The 16,455-nt window shown below is 32.6% G+C and overlaps 1 protein-coding gene across 8 annotated transcripts in view; it reads left to right on the top strand.

Moving 5' to 3' along the window:
* The window catches only part of LOC110110088 (zinc finger CCCH domain-containing protein 4), a gene marked incomplete at its 5' end in the record, with an annotated part of 128,511 nt that overhangs the window by 27,147 nt on the left and 84,909 nt on the right, over positions 1–16,455 (top strand).

Genomic DNA, 16,455 nt, shown 5'->3' with positions numbered 1-16,455 from the left:
TTTTTGTTCAGTTTTTTAATGAAAAATGGAAGGATATAAGCTGTGTTCTTGAAGGAAGGCCAACTCCTTTATTTTCCTTGGATGAGTCCGATAAAGTGTGGCTGAACAGATCTGTTTCGTGGGATGAAGCGGAGGAAGTCATTTTACAATCTTCTTGGAACATTGCTCTGGGATTAGATGGAATAACTTATTCTTTTTTCAAGTTCTATTGGGAGATTGTTAAGATAGACCTCTGGAATGCAGTTTCTCAATTCTTTGAATTGGGTAAGATGAACTCAGATTGTGCTAATTCTGAAAGTACTAAACCTAGTAAATCCGGCGAGTTATAGACCTATCAGCTTATGCAAGACTGTGTACAAGTTGGTGACCAAGGTGATTTTGAATAGATTGGCAAATATTTTACCAAAATTGATCTCAGATGAACAAGCTGCATTTCTTAAAGGGAGATCGATGTCAGAACATTTGTTGGTCGCTCAAGAAATATTTCACAAATTCAGATTTTCTAAGGCTTCAAAGGGATTAGTCTCTTTCAAAATTGATTTGGAATAAGGATATGATTGTATGTGTTGGGCTACCTTGAGAAAGGTTTTAGAGTACTTCGGATTTTGTTGGAGCTTTTCAAAGCTTAATATGGAATGTGTAGAGAAACCAATGTTCTCTTTGCTAATTAATGGTAATTCTTCTACATGGATCAATGGTAAAAGTGGATTCCGGCAAGGTTGTCCTTTATCACCTTATCTTTTCATTCTTTGTTGTCAACTTCTCTCAAATGTTTTTTTATCAAAAAGGCAATTACCTTGGTATTCATAATTGTCCTAATGGCCCAAGAATCTCTCATATTTTGTATGCGGATGATATGATTATCTTTTCTGAAGCTAATCTTAAAATGGTGAAAGATATCAAAGGTATTCTTCCAGATTTTTGTAAGTGGACAGGGCAAAAGATAAATGTGAATAAATCGGTAATAATGTTTGGCAAATTTGTGAAGAGAAGAAGGAAGAAGGCTATAACTCATATTATGGGGTTCAAAGAAGTCAAATAGTTCAATTATCTTGGAGTTAAAGTGGTGTTGAGAAGATTGGTTGGAGCTGATTTTCAAAGCATGGTGGACAAAGCTTTAAAGATGTTAAATATTTGGGGAAGTAAATTCTTATCCTTAGAAGGAAAGTTCACATTGGTAAGAACAGTTCTATTATCTTATCCGAATTTTCATTCCACACTCTCTCTTTTTCCTAAATGTGTGCTTAAGTTGATCGATAAGTTGTGTAGAAGTTTTATTTGGAATAAGAGTGATGGAAGATTGGGCTTGCATTATGTTGGTTGGGATGTGCTGTGCAAACCAACTGAATGGGGAGGATGTGGATTACACTCTTGTGTTAACATGATGGGTATTTTAAGGACCAAGATGGCATGGAGATTTCTTCAATACAGAAACTCTTTACTCTATAGAGTGCTGGAACCTAAATACGGTGATCATTTTTTGGAAGCTGGATCCAGGAAGGGAAGTTCTGCTGCATGGAAGATCATTATGGAGGGCTCCAAATATCTTAAAACAATTGTAAGATGGAATATTGCGGATGGAAGGTCTATAAATGTATTCAATGATGTTTGGATTTGGGATATATGTATCAATAGATGGCCTACATTTGTGGCTATCTCAGGAGATGAAGAGACGACAGTTGATAAGCTTATGTTGGACGGAACATGGAATCTCACTATTCTTCATAGTTTGTTTGGAAATGAGCTTGTTAATGTAATTTTGCAAATTCAAATTATGCCAAATTTGGAGCAAGATAGAATGGAACTCATCCATATGCACTCTGGAAAATCTTTATCATCTTTAGTTGCGGAAATTGCATTGCAAAATCAGTTTAACATGAGTTATTGGAAGTGGATTAAGAAAGTAAAATTAATGCCGAAAGTAGAAGTCTTATGGTGGCGCTTGTATAGCAATGCAATTCCAACAAACTACTTGATGTATTGCAGAAGGATGCAAGAGAATCTGACATGTCCTAGAGGATGTAATGAGGTGGAAGATATGGATCATGTTACGACTAAGTGTGGAAAGCTGATGGAAATTATTGGTTTTATAAATAGTTGGGGATTCCAAATTCCAAACTTTACAGATTTTGAAGATTGCTGTAAATGGCTAAACATATCCTCAAATGGTAATATTTTCCTAGCTAAACTGTTTTGTAATATTGCTTATTTATCGTGGAAGGCATGGAATAAATTCAGACATTATGGACATATAGAAAGTTCAAAGTTCATTACTGCTCAAGCAATATCTTGGTCATCGTTCTCTTCTTCTTATGATGATATAAGCTCGAGCCACTGGGGTGTTAATCAGTCAGTTAGACTGTTAAATCGTTGGCACCCCCCTCCACCCGAATGAATCAAAGTGAATGTAGATGCATAATTATTTTCCTCATACAAGGCGGGAATTGGAGGGATATTCCGAGATAGTCATGGTAAATTTCTTATGGCTTTTGGGAGGAAGTGCTTGCATTGAGATATATCACAGCTGGAGCTCTCATCAATTTATTTATTAAAAGAGGTTGTCAGAGATTGGATGTTGCAATACAAGGGGATTATCATCGATGGTGATAATTCAAATGTTATTCAGTATCTTCGACAAAGTTTCAGAAAGGGAGGTAAATTGATGGAAAATTTTATTTTTTTAAAAACAATTCGACAATGTTATCTTCAATTGTGTTGATAGGAATAACAATAAGTTAGTTGATCTTTATGCTAGCTATGCTATCTTTAGTGATTTCATTTGGGAAGATATTAGCGCTAATAAGGTTCCTCCTTTGTTTCTTAATTTGTTAAAGGAGAAACTAGTTGGGATTAGTTCCTAGGTTGTATTTGAGTTTACTTTTTTAGTTAATGCAATAATTTTTTGTTTCTCTTCAAAAAAAAAAAAAAAAAATCATAAATCTCATTGATCATGCTAATGACTTTTGTTATAATTAATATTACTTGATTTATCCTTTGTGCTGATATTGCTTTTACCACAACCCAATGTGGGAGTTTAGAATACTAAGCTATAACAAAAACTGTTAATTTCATGATTGGAAGTTATTGATATTAATTTTAAGTATTTCAGGTGAAATTTCAAATCCATCTTGATCAGCCAGCTCAAGAACATCAAAATCAACATGAGTTTTGATTTATTGGGTAATTATATCATTTTGCATAAAATGATAATTATTACTTATTCAACAACAACAACAACAAGACTTTATCCCACTATGTGGGGTTGGCTGTATGCATCTTTTTTCTCCCTTGTGTCCCTATTAAGAGTTAAATTATCACTTAAAGCTAATAAGAAAAAATGATTTCTAATACTTTCTAATCAAAATTTTTAGGGCTATCTCTACTTTTTTTTAGACCAGATTGAATACATATACTCTCTTGACCAGGTCATCGGAAGGCCGAAATTTTATATTACCAAACATCTAAGGTGACTCTCTAATCATATATGCCACTGGAGCGATAATTATTACTTATAAAAAATCAAAATTAAAGGGAAGTTAAATACATTTTTTATCAATATTATTTAAAGTATTTTGCAAAACAATATTTAAACACTACTTGGAAATTATTTCTAATAATTATTTTTTGATAAGTTTAATTACATACATTGAATGAATATGTATCTGATTATATTTTTACTAAGCTTCATTTAATATAAATTTTTGTAGCTAATTATTCTTTATTCATATTAATTAATGTATTAATTTTTTAGCACATATTTAGAATTTAATTTTTTAAATTATTGTAATTTTCATGCACTTTTCTTCATTATTAATTTTCTCTCATATATCATTTTTATATTTTCATTATTTAAAAATTTATGTTGGCCGAATTTTATATTAAATAAATTTTTGTGAATATTTAAATTAGAAGTGAGGGATCAAAATGATCACCAACTTATTTGAGGGAACAATTTGGTCTTTCAACTTCTTAAAAATGGGTTTTTTTTGGGTCTTAATATCAAATTTTGGAGTTAATGATGTTAAGTCATGGGGTATTTTAATCATTTTTTAATTAAGTTATTTATTAAATATAATTTTCAAGTAATAGTAATATTTTTAAAAACTTTTTATTAAACATTTATTCAATAAATAATTTTTAATAATTTTTTTTATTAAAGAAATATTTACTATTTTCTTAAAAATTACTATTATATGGAAATCATATTTAATAAATAATTTAATTTAAAAATGATCAAAATACCCGTTGATTTAACTTTATTAACCAAAAATTTGTTGTTTGGGCAAAAAATGCCCCTTTTTTAAGTGTTGAGGGACTAAATTGGTCCCTCAGAAAAGCTAGGGACAAATTTGGTCGCTCACAAAAAGTTGACGGACCATTTTTGTCTTTTTCTCTTATAATTAATTATAATATAATCATTTTCCCCTTTGTTCAAATTTCAAAAATAATGTTTGAAAATTTCAATTTTTTTTTTTTTTGCAAAATGCATCAATTCATTTGGATCCTTGTATGGCCGGCCACATCATTAGTTTATTTCCATGACTTTGCTTTTAATTCAATTTGTTTCGTCATATCGTAATTCATGGGATTCACACTTTAAATTAAATATATCAATTTCAAATCTTTTCAAAGTCAATATAATTCAATCTTAGTCAATCCTTTTACTGGATTTGAATCAAACTCCTTAATTTAAATTATTTTAAATTATTTTTATTTAATCTAGTGTATTAACTTGATTGATTGTATCATTAATAAAATCTTTAAAACATTTTTTGGCTGACATTTTCTTTTGTTTGATTTGGTTTATTTTTAATTGATTTGATTTACCTCAAATTAATTCGTTTTATTTTTGAAAATCAATTTGATCATTATTATCATAAATTGTATGGTAAAATATTTTTTGTAATTCTGTTGGTTGAATTTTAATGGTTGGAAAATATTTAAGCTTTTTTCAAATTTCAAATAACATAGTTGAATTTCTCTATCGTAAAAATTCTAAGATACTCTTTCTTGTAAATTTCTCTACTCTCAAAAGTTTTTAAGGCATTCTCTTCACAAATTCCTTTCAAAGCATTTCCTTGGGAGATTGTAAGGAGATCTTCTTTCGTTATTTTTCATCTCTCCAAAAAGATTGCATTTGATTAAATTTAAGAGTTTTTTTTGTCATCATTGAGCAAGCAATTTTAATCTTCATTTTCTTCAATGGTTTTATTGAATATAAACGTGATTGTATTTGTATTTACAACATATTTTGATAACTCTTTTCATTCATAGTTAATTTATGTAAAAATCTCTTGTTACTAATTCATATTGAAGGTATTCTCTGTTTGATAATTTACTGGATATACATTCAGTATTCATAAAATTTTAATCATTATTAAATTGCATCTATTTCAATAATTTTGGAGATATAAAAATGATGAAAGAATGTTTCCAGATGATTTTCCAAGAGAGTATCTTGAAATGATTTTTGCAAAGAAAATGCTTTAGATTTTTTCAAGAGGAGAGAAATTTGCAAGAGAGAGTTTTAGGATTTTTGCGAAAGATAAATTCAGCCAAAGGAGACTGAAGGAAATTTTAATTGACTATCTGAAATTTGAAAAGCTTAAATACACTCTAACTATTAGAATTGGACTAAGAAAATTATAGGAAATATTAGGCCATGCAATCTATGATAGAATAAATCAAATTGATTTTGATAAATCAATCAAATTAAATTGAGATAAATAAACTCAATTAAATAATCCAAATCAAAGATAGAGAATTTCTTCTAATTGATTTTTGAAATTTTTTTATTAATAATGCAATCAATCTAGTTGATACACTAGATTAAATTGAAGTATTTTGAAATAATTTAAATCAATGAGATTGTTTCAAATCCAATGAGGGGGCTGCTAGGAATTTCCAAATTGAATTAGATTGATTTTGAAAATTTGGAAACGATACATTTAATTTAAAATTAGAATCTCCTGAATTAATTTGCAATGGATAGATGTTCATTTAATTAATATGATTTAATTTAGCAATAAATAGTTATTGTAAATATTTAAGTAATGTTTAAATATTTTTTGCTATAATATTTTAAACAATTTTCAATTTTCTGTAAAATGATGCAATTACGCAATAAAGCCCAACTCGTATTGATTTTGTTATTCTTGAGCTGGCTAATCCATCGGGTTTATAACTTTATCTAAAATACTTGAAATTAAATATCAGTTTCTTTAATTCTTGTGCTAGTTATCATCAAATTCCAAATTATGAGTCATGTTGCTAATTCACATTTTTTAAGATGTCAAATCTATGTTGGTGGTAAATGTGAATGAATGTGCAAAATGACATTGCATCACTCCTTTGAGTTTTATTTAGTTTCTATTAACAAGCTAGCTCACCCTAAATATATATATGAAAATAATTTAAAATGACAAAGATATTACTCCCCCTTTTACTAACATCAAAAATAGATATAAGAATGCAAAAATTTTCATATATGAATCTAAAATATTAATAATTTCATCTTAAAGTATAAAACGTTCATTAGATATAGGTTTAGTAAAAATATTAACAATTTGGAATCAATGCTAACAAATTCAATATTAATATCACCCTTGCAAACATGATCCTGAATAAAATGATGTCTAATTTTTATATGTTTGGTGTGTGAGTGTTGAATTGAATTTTTTGTTAAACTAATAACATTTGTATTGTAACACTTAATAGAAATGTGTTTTAGCTTATAAAGTCTTGTCACTATTGTATTAATGATGCGGGCAAACTAGAAAGAAAAGACAAATAGGAGAACACTAGAACAAATGAAAATCAAACTCCATTCGATCTAGTAAACAAACATCAAAGCAAACGAAAAGTCGAAACAAACGAAATAAAATTATAACATAAAACTACTATTATCAGAACAACCGGCAAGCGGTTTCCTCACATGCAACGAGAAGTAGGACTTATATAATAAAGTGCTTAGGCTTGCAAATCAAGGGTCCACCACAGCAAAAGGGTCCAACGTCCAACCAAACTCCTCTGGCAATTGTCTCCCAAAATCAACCAACAAATGACTTTCAAAAGCTCAATAAAAAGAATACAAGTGGAGTGGAACTTGTGTAGAGAAGAAGAAATTAGAAGCCAAGACGTGAAATAGAGGAGGAAGAGGTGGAACAAGCTCTCAAGCTTTTCCAAGAGAAGAAACCCTCAGGTTTTTAGCAACTTATCTCAAGTTAATCAACAACCTCCTTAAGATAAAAATATCTCATATTTATAGGAGAGAAAGGGGAGCCAAACAACCAACTTCTACCTCCAACCAAACCAATCAGGTAAGGGGGAGAAGGGCAAAAGTTATCACAAAACAGCTCCCAAAAAACAGCACAGTAAACCGAATGGAGAAGCCACGGGAACACATCCAGGAAGCCACGGGAACACAGCCTAGGAGGGACTCGAAGAGCCATCACAGAAACCGGGCTGAAGGGGGTCACGGGAAAGCAGCCAGGGATAAAACCGAAAAGGCAGCCAGTACAACCATAAATCACAAAGAAGAAACCAAGGAGACACAAGAAGGGGAAGAAACAAGCTCCACTCCACATACATTTTCAAATTTATGAGCTAGGAAGTGCAATTACTTCTCCAAATAACGAGTTAAACTTCAGCTCAAACATTAATGAGCTAGCACTAAGAAGATCTCAACATTTCAGCTCATAACCAGAGGAACTAAGGCCCAAACTTAGAAACAGCAAGCAGCCCAAGGACCCAAAATGCTAGCAAACCCAAGCCTTGCTATGCCCAAGCACATCCTACCATGATTATTGGATAGCACAAAAAAAAAAAACACAAAACACAATTAAATATTGTTCAAATTATATCAAAACAAAACAAACTAAAAAACATGAATGCATCAGTTCCCCCTTAGTGGGAGAATCTCAACTCATGATAAGAAAGCTTCCACAATCTTCTTATAAAAATCTGGATGACGATTTTTTAACTCATTAGCATCCATCCAAGTACAGTCTATCTAAGGACGATTCTTTCATTTAGCCAAAAACCTCTTGTGCTCGCCATGTCTAGTTTTAGTAACTTTGACATCAATAACATCTTCAACCTATTTATCATTACTTAAAACTGATGTTGAGAGGCAAAGTTTCAATTTCTACATAATCTTCAGAATTTTCTTCATATAATGAAAGGTCAGAAACATTAAACATAGGAGAAGTGCCAACAGTAATAGGAAGATCCATGAGATAGACATTTGAACCCAGTTTTCGCAGAACACGAAAAGGTCCGAATTTCTTCCTGCTTAATTTTCCAAAAGTACCAACAAGAAATCGTTGGCAACGAAAGTAAGCCATAACCAAATCTTCCTCTTTGAAATAAACTTCCCTCCGATGTTTGTCAGCAGCAGATTTGTATTAAATATTAGCCATTCGGAGTTTTTTAAGGACTTGCTGTTGGACAATTTTGATATGGTCAAAAGTTTCGGAAGATTCAGCACTAATTTTATTAGGCATAGACAAACAATTTCTATCTAAAATGTGAGGTATAGGTTGACCATAAATAATCTCAAATGGAGTTTTACCAGTTGAGCAATTAATAGAATTATTGTAAGCAAATTTAGCTTGGGCAATATCAAATTCCATTGGGATGATTTTTCTTGAGCAAGGCATCTCAGTAAATTTCCTATGCTTCGATTGACAACTTCTGTTTTCCCATCAGTTTGTGGATGATATGCACTACTAAATTGAAGAGTAGTTCCTAATTTTGCCCAAAGTGTTCTTAAAAAATGACTAAAAAATCTAGTATCCTTATCAGAAGTAAAAGTGCGAGGAATACCATGAAGACGAACAATTTCTTTAATAAACAAGTCAGCAATATATGAAACATTAGAAGTTTTCCTGCAAAGAATAAAATGTGCCATTTTGCTAAAGCGATCCACAACTACAAAAATAGAATCAAACTTTCTAGCAGTAAACAGACAACCCCAAAAAAAAATCTATTGAGATATCTTCCCAAGGCTTATTTGGAATAGGGAGAGGAGTATACAAACCAATATTTTGAGAAGTTCCCTTAAAAGCCTGACATATTTTATATTGTTTTACCAGCTTAGCAATTTGTTTTCTCATATGAGACCAGAAATATTTCTCCTTAACCAAAACAACAGTTTTTCCTTGCCCAAAATGTCCACCCAAACCCTCACTATGAAGTTCATGCACAAGTTCCTCTCTTAAAAATTTTTTGTTATGCGAAGTCTAGAGTCCTTAAATAAAAACCTTTAGTGAATGACAAATTGAGCAGAAGTATCATCTCCAGAAGAAAGACTAGAGTCCCAAATATTTTTAAAATCAGGATCATTTGCATAAGTATGTTTAAAAAAATAAAAAAAAGTGATAGTTGGGTAAACAATTACCAATAAATGAGATCTCATGTTTAAAGCATCAGCTGCCTTGTTTAGCACACCGGTTTTATGTTTTATGTGAAAAGTATATTCTTGCAACAAAGAAACCCATTCGGCATGCCTCTTGTTCAGATTTTTTTGAGTGCCCAAAAATTGCAAAGCCTCGTGATCAGTATTTAAAACAAATTCCCTTTGTATCAAATAACATCTCCAGAATTTCAAAGCTTGAACAATAACATAAAATTCCAAGTCATAAGTAGCATATTTGGATCGAGCGTCATTCAACTTTTCACTAAAATAAGCTATAAGTTTTTCCTTCTGACTAAGCACAGCACCAATACCAACATGAGAAGCATTACAATTAACTTCAAAAATGTTTTCAAAATTTGGCGAGCTAAGGATGGGAGCTTGACTCATTTTTGCATTTATGGTTTCAAATGTTTATTCAGTTTGTGATGTCCACCTAAATATTTTTTTTTAAGCAATCAGTGATACGAGCAATCAAAGAACTGAAATTTTTAATAAACCATCGATAGAAAGAAGCTAAGTCATGAAATCCTCTCACCTCACTTATGTTTTTAAGAGTGGGTCAATTTTGAATTGCCTCTATTTTCATAGGATCAACTTTAATTCCATTGACAGACACAGTGTAACCCAAAAATGTTAAGCTCGATGTCATGAAGGAACATTTTTTAAGATTGATGTACAACTTTTGCTCTTTTAGCGTTTGTAAAACTTGCCTCACATGATTAAGATGCTCAGAAGGGTGAAAGCTATAAATCAAAATATCGTCGAAATAAACCAGAACAAATTTTCCAATAAAAGGTCTCAAAACATGATTCATTGTTCTCATAAAAGTGCTTGGAGCATTAGAAAGCCCAAAAGGCATCACAAGTCATTTATACAAACCTTCTTTTGTTTTAAAAGCAGTTTTCCATTAATCCCCAGGTCTTATTCTAATTTGGTAATACCCGCTTCTCAAATCAATTTTGGAAAAGATTTCAACACCGCTTAACATATCCAGCATATCATCCAGCCTAGGAATAGGAAATCTATACTTAATGGTGATTTTATTTATAACCTACTATCCACAAATTCTCCACGTTCCATCTTTCTTTGGAGTTAATAAGACAGGCACAGCACAGGGACTTAAGCTTTCCTTAATCAAACCTTTCTCTAACAGTTCAGCCACTTGCTTAAAAAGTTCATCATGCTCAGTTGGACTCATCCTGTAATGAGAAAGGTTAGGCAAAGTGGTTCCAGGTATTAAATCAATATGATGCTAAATATATCTCATCGGTGATAAACCTATAGACAATTCCTCAGGTGTTATATCAGAAAACACATCAATTAAAATCTGAATTTCTTTAGGAATTTGAAGAGTTGAATTAGTTTCCTTTTCCAAAACCAAGTAAGCTACCTCAGAATATTTCAAATCATTTGTGTTCAAAAGCAGTTCAGGAGTGTTTATTTTGGCAACTTTATTATATTTGTCAGGTGAATCAGGCACATGTTTTTGAGGATGGAGAGTGAACTCCTTATTATTTTGAATTAAAGTGTTAATGTTCTTTTCCCCATTGTGAATGATTTTGTGATCAAATTGCCATGGATGACCCAACAAAATTTGACAGACTTCAAAAGGAACGACATCACAAACAACTTGATACTTAAAAGAACTCCCAATTGTTAAGTTGACAGAACATTGCTTTGTTATAGGAACTTCACCCCCTTCTTTGAACCAATAAATTTTATAAGGTTTGGCAAGTGGTTTAGATTTTAACTTTAGCTTATCAACCATTAGTTGTGATATAAAATTTTCTGAACTTCCTCTATCGATCATAAGAGTGTAAATTTTTCCCTCAACCATGCAAGTTGTTTTGAAAAGGTTTCTCCTAAGCCACCTATCCCCATTTTCAACCTTAGTTGTTAAAATTTGTCGGATTACCAAAAGCTGTTCACCTTCATCTCCCTCAACATTAACCTCAACATCAATTTTTTCCAATTCAATGTCATTTTCAGGTTCAGATTCGTTTTCTTCTTCTTCTTCTATCTCTTCATCATTTTCAATGTAATTATTTCTAGGTGGATTATTTTTCTACAAGCCGTAGAAAGATGACCATAAAACCCACATTTATAGCATGGTCTAATTAATCTTAGTTGTTCAGTAGGTTTATGCCCCATAATTCCCTTTCCTTTTTCCACGTTTTGAGTTTCAAAAGACTTAATTTTCACACCCGATGTTCCCACAAAAGTTTGAGAAGATTGATTTTTAACCCCGCCAGTTGGTCGTCGTTTATATGTTCCGTTATTTTGTTATGATCCCGTTCCCTTTGATGTTGCTTTTCAGGTTTTAATGCCATACGATAAGCCTCGTTAGTTTTAATTACATGATATAAATTTAGTTGATCTTGGATTGTCCACTTAAGACCGTTGATATATCTTGAGACAGTTTTTTCTTCAGATTCATCTAAGTCATTTCTCGATTGAAGTTTGTAAAACATTTTAATGTATTCTTCAACAGATTGATTTTCTTATCGTAAGTTATTAAATTCTTGAAGAACTAGTCGTGCGTGATCAGATGGAAAGAATTTCTCCCACATTTTTTTTCTTTCATTCTTTCCCAGTTTTATATTTTCTCTTTCCCTTGTCTTTGTCTATTGTTTTGTAAATTTTTCCACCATATAAGAGCATGACTAGTAAGTTTTAAACTTGCAAATTTTACTTTCCTCTTTTCCGGAATTTCTTTCCAATCAAAGAATTGATCCATTTTTTCAATCCACTCGAGGAATAGATCAGGTTGTAATTTCTCCTCAAAGTTGTGAACATCTATTTTAATCCCAAAATCCCAATTTCGCTGTCGCCTATTTTGGTTTCTAGGAATTTCTTCTTCACTTTTAGATTTTTGGACATTATGTTGGTTGACATTTAAATTAGCAAGAGTGTTAGCAATTTCATTCATTTGATTTTGCAAGTGTGCTAACTGTTACATCATATTTTGCCAATCCCCCGGATTATTAGCCATCTTAGATATCAAAAGAAAAAGACTCATCAACCAAGGATATTCTAACTCGTTCTGATACCAAACTTGATGCGGGCAGACTAGAAAGAGAAGACAAATAGGAGAACACTAGGACAAATGAAAATCAAACTCCATTCAATCTATTAAGCAATCATCCAAACAAACATCAAAGCAAACGAAAAGTCGAAAAAAACAAAACAAAATTATAACATAAAACTACTATCCTCAGAACAACCGGCAAGTGGTTTTCTCTCATGCAACGAGAAGTAGGCATTATATAATAAAGTGCTTAGGCTTGCAAACCGAGGGTCCACCACAGCAAAATGGTCCAACGTCCAACCAAACTCCTCCGGCAAATGTCTCCCAAAATCAGCCAACAAACAACTTCCAAAAGCTCAAGAAGAAGGATATCAATGGAGTCGAACTTGCATAGAGAAGAGGTTAGAAGCCAAGATGAAATAGAGAGGAGGAGGAGGTGGAACAAACTCTTAAGCTTTTCCAAGAGAAGAAACCCTCAGGTTTTTAGCAACTTATCTCAAGTTAATCAACAACCTCCTCAAGACAAAAATATCTCATATTTATAGGAGAGAAAGGGGAGCCAAACATCCAACTTCTACCTACAACCAAACCAATAAGGTAAGGGGAAGAGGAAGGGCAAAAGTAATCACAAAACAGCTCCCAAAAAACAGCATAGGAAACGGAATGGAGAAATCACGGGAACACAGCCTTGGAGGGACCTAAAGAGCCATCACTGAAGGGGGTCACGAGAAAGCAGCCAGGCATAAAACCAAATAGGAAGCCAGCACACAACCATAAATCTCAAATAAGAAACCAAGGAGACACAAGAAGGGGAAGAAACAAGCATCACTCCACATACCTTTTCAAATTTATGAGCTAGGAAGTGCAATGACTCCTCCAAATAATGAGCTAAACTTCAGCTCAAGCATTAATGAGCTAGCACTAAGAAGATCTCAACATTTCAGTTCACAACCAGAGGAATCAAAGCCCAACCCGAGAACAGCCAAGAGGAAGGTTCCTCTTGTTGTTCAGATTCGTTGCTTCGCAGGAGGTCCAGAGATTGCACTCGTCGCGTCTTTGACTCATTCGTGGCTGTTCGACTTCGCTCCTACGACAACCTTCCCTTCCTATCAGATCGGAAGTTACGAATTTGTTCGGAAGTAATTACGGGAGCTCGCTGGCGGACACGCACGCAGAGGAAAACCAAAAGGACTAGCTCGCTGGTGGACACGCACGCGGAAGTCAACCAGAAGGACTGGTTCTGTGCATGCCCAAGCTTCAGATCCGAGTCCTTTTGAAGACTCAGCTTGTTTTTTTTTTTAAAACATAAAAAGAACTTAAGAAAAAAAAAGGGAGAAATTTTTTTATCAACCTTTGTTGTCGATCAAAAAAAAAGAAGGAAAAAGTCATCGAAGCCAAACAACAAAAGGCGTGCCCAAGCTATCCAAACCGACCGAGTCTTTTAAAGACTTGGCCCAGTTAAATTAAACATGCAAATTTTTTTTTGAGGAAAAAAAACATTTCAACCCTTATTGTTGAACAGGAAAAAGTATTTTCTGGGAAGCCTTGATTGTCACCAGGTTAGAGTCCAGATCTATGGCAAGAACTTGATCACTATAGATGCATAGAAACCAGATGTCCAGAAGCCCATTGCTGCTACTATATGCCAGATAACACGTATCTCTACGTATTTGATTGACGACTAGCCTTAATCGAAAGTTCTCTCTCGTTATCGGGAGGGGTAATTAACTATAGGGGCTTGTGCCTATAGGAAACCAGAACTCAGATCATAAAGTCCTCGCAAAATGAGGGCGAAATCTTTGAGTAGTGTCTTATCTACAAACCCATCTGCCTTCCCAAAAATTTACCATGGAACTTAATCCGTTAAAACTCCCCCAACGAAAAAAGAAACAGTGGGCGGAGGCCGGGGCCGGAGCCCTACATTAATGTTTGATTTGATGAATATCAATATCAATTGATGCATTTCATTTAGAGGAAATAATATCATCACTATAATTTAGAAATATGAACTCCCACATCAACCTTAAACTTAGCATGTCTCCTTAATCCTTCTTAATTGCCTCCTTTTATTACCTATAACAAAATATCTAATAAAAATATAATTATTCTAATTGTTTGATTCTTAAAATTCCTCCTTTAATTATCTCATATATCTTCCTTTCAAATCTGTACATACACATCATTTTTAATTAATCTTTAATTTTTTTTTTTAAATATGTCACACCAACCCTTAAAATATTTAATTTATTATATGATATAGCATTAAAATTAAATTATTATTATTTATAATTTCAATTAATTTTTTGTTTATTTTTATATGATAAATCCATAATTTAAATTATAACTTTTACATTGGATATATCCATTTCTCTATTTAGGCAACTAATATTCTAAATATACTTCCATTTTATATGCTGTCTAAATTTCATCCTTTTCCTTTTAAAGCTCTAAAGGGAATTTTATTATTAATATTTTTTAGATCAAAATCAATATCAAAATGTAGGGCTTTCTATTTTTTTTTTTACATTAAATAACACACATCTTAAATAAAAAATCATTAAATATAGAAGCAGTAACCTTGCTTGTAGTCAACTTGCTCAATTGCTCGATTGCTACTTTTTTTCAACTTGATTGTCTTCTCCCACTTTCTGTCTGACTTTCCTGTCTCTCACACTCACGTACTCTCTCACCCTTTCTCACGCCCAAATCTTTTAAAGATGTGTGCTCGTCAATCAGCCAAGTTAATTGTTTGACCAATCCCTCTATTGATTAGTTGCTTTCATTTGCTCTCCCATCCCCTTGGGTGCTCACATGCACCATGCTTTGCTCAGTCTAGCTTTCTATCTCTTTCTTCGCTTGTTCTCTTCTTGAATCTCTCTCTTGGTCTCACTCCCTTTCACTCGCTCGCTGCACCCCACTTCTCTTCGATTCCCTAGAAGAGGTTGAGCTTATTCCATGACTTCCATCACATTCCAAGTGTCTGGTCACCTTTCATCGTGTTGAATATTATCCAATGGTCCTGAAAATATTTGATAAATACATAAGCAACTTTAAAATTGTTATCATCAAAATCAAGATGATGTAACTTGAGGCTTACTGGATCAACATGTGCTACACATGCCATAAAATTTTTAAAGATATCATGATAGATGATTTGTTTTTTTAATAATATATTAACTATTTTGGGATTTGATGGTAGGATTTCCTTGAATTTCAAAAAAGTAAAACTTGATAAAAAAATTTCAGTGCAACATAAAAAGTTCATTTATGGTTCTGTTTCCTTATTTGTGCTTAATTCTAGGGTTGGAGATTGGTATGGGGTGGTGAGTTGGAATTTGGGGTGAGGTGGTATGAGAGTTTGGATGCATCTGCTGCTTTGAATAATTATAATGCTATATGACGGGAAGTAAGTAACTTTTTATAGGAATAGTTTTCAAAATGCATATGAAATTGTGTTGTAGGGATTTTTAGTGGACCACATGGGAGGCAGGGGCATGGGTGGGGGGTTTTGTGGTTGGAGGATTGTTTGTTGCACATATATATATATATATATATATATATATATGTATGTATGTATATACATACATACATATATATAGTTGGATTAAATGGCCATGTAGCTGAGTTGATCGGGTTTGGTTTCCAATGTAATTTTGGCACAGCCATATCTTTGAAGAATGGACTGCTAATTGACTACTCAAACTGATTACGACATCATTAAAATGAGTTGCAGTTGGATATGGCAATGTTCTCTATAATAAAAAAACTAGTTATTTGAATTTACTGATTTGTTTCAAAATGTGATTCTGATTTGCCATAATTACAAAGTCTGCACTTCATTTTACCAAATTTATCTTAATTTAAGGTTTTTGAACTCATCCCATTTCTTATAAAGTGAATGTGCGTGCAAAAGGTGCAAAAATTTCTCTTATTTAAAGTTGTATGAGAGAAATTCCTAACAAAGAGTTAATTATATCTTCTGTCCATAATTTCTATCTTTGTCAGGGAG

This window comes from Dendrobium catenatum, unplaced genomic scaffold (assembly GCF_001605985.2).
Source record: "Dendrobium catenatum unplaced genomic scaffold, ASM160598v2 original_scaffold_88210, whole genome shotgun sequence".
NCBI lineage: Eukaryota > Viridiplantae > Streptophyta > Magnoliopsida > Asparagales > Orchidaceae > Dendrobium > Dendrobium catenatum.
This window is presented reverse-complemented; position numbering and strand designations above follow the sequence as displayed.